Raw genomic sequence first — 6,042 nt, 5'->3', positions numbered from 1 at the left:
TGTGAAATCTAAAACTATAAAGAAAAAAATTTTAATTCTATGTCCTTGAATTTAGCAAAGATTTTTTAGACAGATAGGACACAAAAACCAAAAGCTATAAAATAAGATAAATAGGACTTCAAAATTAAAAACTTCTGCTCTCAAGATCGCGCCACTGTATTCCAGCCAGGGGGACAGAGCGAGACACCATCTCAAAAAAAAAAAAAACAAAACAAAACAAACAAAAAAAAAACTTCTGCTCTTTGAAAGACACTGCTAAGAAAATGAAAAGACAAGTCACAGACTGAGAGCAAATATTTGCAAAACATAAATTTTATAAAAGACTTGTGTCCAGAATATGTAAAGTATTCTCACAATGTAATAATGGGAAAGAAAACACACAATAAAAAACTAGCAAAAGATTTGATCAGACACATCAGTAAAGATATGTGGATGGCAAATAAGCATATGAAAAGATGTTTAACACCATTTTTCATTGAAACCAAAATAAGATATCATTGCACACCTATTAGAATTATTCATTGTTTAAAAACATGAAACCACCAAATACTGGTGAGAAAGAAGAACAATGGGAATTACTGCTGGCAAAAATGCAAAATGGTACAGCCACTTTGGGATACAGTTTGGAAGTTTCTTATAACATTAAAAGTATGTTTACTGTATAACCCAGCAATCCTACTCTTAGATATTTACCCAAGGGAAACGGAAATATAACCACACAAAAATCTGTATGCAATTATTTATTGTGGTTTTCTTCATAACTACCAAAATCTGGAATCAATACAAATGCCCATGAACTGGTGAATGCATAAACACACTGTGGTATAGCCACGCAATGAAATATGACTTAGCAATAAAAAGGAACAAAATACTGATACTAGTAACAATACAGATAGATCTCAAATGCATTATGCTAAGTGATAAAAGTGATATACTCCAAAGGGTATATACTTTGTGTTTCCATTTATACAACATTCAGTAAAAGGCAAAATTACAGGAACAGAAAAACAGATCAGTGTTTGCCAGTGGATAGAACAGGAGAAGGGGATAAATAACAGAGGGCCATGAGGGAACTTTCTGGGATGACAGAAGTAACCCATGTCTTGATTAAGGTAGTAGTTGCGCAACCTTTATGCACTGATCAAAATTCACAGGACTAGTCACCTTAACGGAGTAAATTTTACTGCGTGTTAATAGATCTCAAAAACAAAAACAAAACCAAAAAAAAAAAAACATCCTACAAGGGGGAGAGGTATATATTGGCTCATCTGTTTGAAAACTTTGGGTATTTTCTGGTTTCAGGCACATCTGAGGCAGAGTGCATAAACACATTCTTAGTCACATGTTCTACTCTTGCCCTTTTATTCTTCATATTGGCTTATTCTTTCCAGGTAATGGTGTCCATCATTACTTTCTCCTTGCAATGATCTTTACAGTTCATAAACTCAGAAAAAGATCTTTTCTTTCTTCATGCAACAATAGCAGTTTCCCTCAAAGGGCATTGATAAACCCTGCTTAGGTCTCATACCTCCCTCTACACAATCAATATCCGGGCCCTGGAGAAAGAGATACTCTAACTGGCCACCTTGAGTCTTTTGCCCACACCAGTGGCAGGAGGGACGGTCACATCGGAATCACTTGGTGCAGTAGAGAACAAATTCCAAAAGGAAGGAGAGCCAAGCAGACAAAATAACAGATGTCCTGACATCCTCATTCTTGATTACTGCATATCATGGTCTGTCTGCTGCTCTTGTTGCTCAACAATATCCAGCCAGGGCTCTTCCTTCAAGCTGTGTTCCAAGGAATCTTTACAGCATGTTTTCCAGATTTCCATCTTGCAATTTTACGCTTTCACTTAAATATAGCAGCTTCTATGGATACTTCTCTTAACCTCCTGTTTTTTCCACAGGAGCCCAACCCAGTGTGTTTGGGTTGAATCAACTCTCCCATGCTGAGAGACTGGAATGTATTTGACTCTTCAGTGGATGATTTCATCTGCCTCTTTGGTGATACTAGTCCTAGGAAGTAACACTGCTGCCCACATTTGCCTGGTTCTTAGTTACTCCCTCAGCAGGTGCCCTGACACAGCAGCAAGAGGACAGGACAAACAAGTGAGCTGGACTGACTTGAATTATTAATCTCTGCTTACCAGCCTAACCCATGTACGATGCTGCTATAGCTCTCATTGAATTGCAGAGACTGATCACACTGTCTGAAGTTTTTAGTTCCCTCAGGAAGCAAACACTTGTATTTTTCAGATGAATCCTAAGAACCTATCTAGCAAACAGTTTAATTTTACAAATAAAATAACAGAAGCCCTGAGAGCTTTTGGCCCAAGAGCTGAAACTAAAACCTTAGCCTCTTATCTACTTATTGGTGCCCTTGACACTGCTTTCTGATGCTTCTCTTTTTCTCAGATTTCCTTCTGGTTAGTGATTTGTCTATAAATATTTTTACCACTAATGAGTATAAGTGTTTTTGGAATGCAAGTAAGTCAAGGTCACCATCTATTTGGTAGTAGATTGTTGTCAGAGACGATAGAGAGCTTAGTGAGGTTTGGATTCAGAAAGGTTCAAATTTGAGTCCTGGTTTCAAAAGTATTAGCTGGGTGACCTTGGCAACTTACTCAGAATTTCCTCACCTATTAAATGTGGATAATAATAGTATCTCTTTCAGAGGGATATTGTGCAGAATAAATCAGATTTTGAAAACATTTAGCAAAATAGCTAGTAGTCTTTACTCAGCAAAGACAGCTAGTAGTCTTGTCTTAGCTGTTTTATTAGGTTGCCTCTTTGGTCTATGCTTTTGCAGTAGTCAAAAGAAAGGATTTAGGAAAGGAAACCAGAACAGAGAACTTTGCAAACAGAAGAACCAGCAGTATTGAAAGAGGGATTTCATTTAATGCTGCTTAAGAAAATATATATTTTTTTTTTATGAAAATACCCCATATCGCTGTAAAGGACTTTAAGAACAAGGAAAGGAGGATGGTAGTTTCAGGATAAGAAAACCAACCTTTGAGATTTTGCAAGCTAATATTGAATTTGCATCAGTATCTTGATCTCTTAAAACGCTGTGTGGAAAGGAGGTTGTTAGATTTGGGGCAGCAAAAGGATAGGGTAGAACAGGAAAGACTCATTAAAATGAGACTGTAGTAGAAGGAATAGAAATGTACTTAGATAAGGTAAGAAAAAGGAATTGTGAAAGCATCCTGGGTTCAGGCAGGGAAAGGATCAAGTTTAGGAGATCAGCTGGACAGTTGATATAGTTCAAGACAATAGAGGGTCCAGTTGCAATAATGAATGAGTAGTAAGGATCGGAAATACTTTAAGAATCTGAATCCCACTCTAAGGAGATGCGACAGTAAGACATTGGATCATGAATGGGAATTACTGGCAAGGGGCTTATCTTCTAAGAAATGAATTCACCATTGCCACTGAGGCAAGGATTTCACACATTTCCTGTACAGGACTAGGACTGAAGCCAGAGTACTGCAAAGTACACAGCAGGACTGCGCGGGGACATTTTAGGCCAGAATGAGGAAACAGCACCCTGTTTGTGAAGGAGGCTCTTCACAGTCTTTACAGGCTTTCACAATCCATATAACTTGAAACATATATAGAAAAAAAGGGAAACATGAGTGCAGAATTTACAGAGATATTTTGGTGCATGTGCCCAGAAGCATTTAAAAATACAGCCTTGGTTTTCAAAATCAAGAAAATAAACAGAATACATTAAAGATAAAGATGGTATCATATTGAAAACCTAGCTGATATATTTGTAATTTTTTTCAAAATTACTCTAAGGCCCCTTAGTTGCAGGTTTCATCAAATAGGAAGTATATTTTCAAGTAACTTCAGTTATTCTATGGAATTTAGAGCTAGAAAGTTCTACAGTCAAATACTGTGGGAATTTAAAATTTGTAAGGATGAAAAAGTCTTCTGAAAGGGATATCTTGGTTTCTTGATACAGCAGAGCATCCATGTGGTGGGCAGGGAGTGGAGAGTGGGTAGAAGCATGTAGAAAATGTTAGGGTGTGGGAACAACTAAAGGAATGTTGAGGGACCAAGTTTAATCAGTAAGGCCCATCAGCAGTTGTAGAAATCATCTAGTGGTTTCCTAACTGTGATTTATACAGATCCCCCAAACTCTGGAGTCCAAGAAAGCTTAGTCAGAAGCCTCTATATTCATTTCAACCAAAGTGACTCTGCATTTCTCTTTTTTTTTTTTTTTAAATTTAGCACCATTTATTGAGCAATCTCAGCTGTTATTGTAGCTGCTCTGTGTCAGCCTGTTCTTAAAACATAAAATGCTCTTTTAATTATCTTGTCCAGGACAGAAGGATCTTCCAGATAGCACACCAACAGAACAAGAGACTCTAATGACACCAGCTTCAAGAATAGTGCCATCCAGAGAGGGAGAGGGTCATGGCACATTCAACCACATCTTCCAGAGGTTTTGAAAAGGAGCCTTTGGGGACCCAGCCTGCCTGGCATTTTGATGCTGTCAATGTGAGTTTTGTATTTCATAACGGTGTTGGGAGATAGGTTAAGCACTCGCCAAAGTGTATCCTGGATTTGGGCTGTGGTTGCTTGGTCACTGGCAGTCTTTTCCATATTGAAATAATGTCCTCTTGAAAGTGAAGAGAGACCACAGCCCCACAGATCTCCTCCCCAACCATGAACTGTTCCCCTAACATGGCCAAATGAGATTCTCCCAGCAATGGGAGATCAAGCCCTTCAGCAGCCAAATAATCCTCTTGTCACCATTTTTATTTGCATTATCTTCCCACATGGGTTTAATTCCTTCTTTGAAGAGATGGAAGTCGCTGTGGCCTGTCAGATCCTTTGGACATACCATGTGGCTATAAAACCTCCAGAACTGCTCCACAGAGGCAAAGGCGCCAATCTGTTTGATAATTCTGTTCATAACTCTGTGAGCTGGTGGGACAGCCAGAGGTTCTCCTGGAGTACCAGAAAGTGTAGTTGTACTGGAGGAGATGCTCTGCCTGTCCAGGGACAACAGCCTTCCTCTTGTTACTGCTCTTATTCTTGTCCCATTCTGTTTTCTTCTTTCTCAGTATCTTTCTATGTGCTGCTTTCTTCATTCTGATCATGGTCCCCATTGTCATCACCTTTCAAAGCATCAAACTTGTTGTTCATCCTCTTGCCACTACTATCGCCACTGCCTCACTTCTGCTTTTCCTACGGGCTATAAATTGAGATTCCATAGAACATTCTGTTTGAGACAAAGGACTCCAGTATTTATGTCAGAAAAACTGCAAAGGATATTGAAATGGACAAAAATAGATTACTTGCCATTCTGTAAAGCACCTCTTTCCATTTATTTCATTCAGAGAAGTCCACACCTTTTATTGCCTTTAAGGCATTTTACAATTCTGTAAGTAATGCAAATGATTCTTGTCCATAGAAAAGCAAATGATTTTTACTTCTGGTAAAATTTTGCCTAATGGATATTGACCAGTTTGCATGTGTTCGTAAACTTACTTCTTATTACCTAGATATGTGTGGTGTTTAAATCATTTTGGGAACTGGTTGTCACATCTTACTGGTTTTCTCATTTATTAATTAGTTAAATAAAAGCCTTTTCCAAAAGAATGAAACCGCACACTTATCTCTTGCTATATACAAAACTCAAACCAGAATGGTGTAGAGACTTAAATCTAAGACCTCAAACTATTAAACTACTAAAAGTAAACACTGGGGAAACTCTCTAGGATATTGCAGTGGGCAAAGATTTCTTGAATAATACCCTACGATCACAGGCAACCAATGCAAAAGTGGACAAATGGGATCATATCAAGTTTAAAAAGCTTCTGCACAGCAAATGAAACAATCAAGGTGAAGAGACAACCTACAGAATGGGGGAAATAGAAGTGACGAGAAAAGTCACAGAACGGGAGAAAATATTTGCAAACTACCCATCTGACAAGGGATTAATAGGCAGAATATATAAGGACCTCAAACAACTCTATAGGAAAAACAACTAATAATCTGATTTAAAGGGGGAAAAGATTTGAATAGA

At 38.0% G+C, this 6,042-nt stretch overlaps 1 pseudogene; it reads right to left on the bottom strand.

Annotated features, from left to right (window-relative positions):
• Positions 1 to 4,422: 4,422 nt before the first annotated feature.
• LOC111541904 lies at positions 4,423 to 5,180 on the bottom strand (annotated as a pseudogene).
• Positions 5,181 to 6,042: the final 862 nt, after the last annotated feature.

The sequence above is a fragment of the Piliocolobus tephrosceles genome, chromosome 2 (genome assembly GCF_002776525.5).
Source record: "Piliocolobus tephrosceles isolate RC106 chromosome 2, ASM277652v3, whole genome shotgun sequence".
Lineage (NCBI taxonomy): Eukaryota > Metazoa > Chordata > Mammalia > Primates > Cercopithecidae > Piliocolobus > Piliocolobus tephrosceles.
The sequence above is the reverse complement of the archived record's forward strand: the minus strand, read 5'-3'. Positions and strand labels throughout refer to the sequence as shown.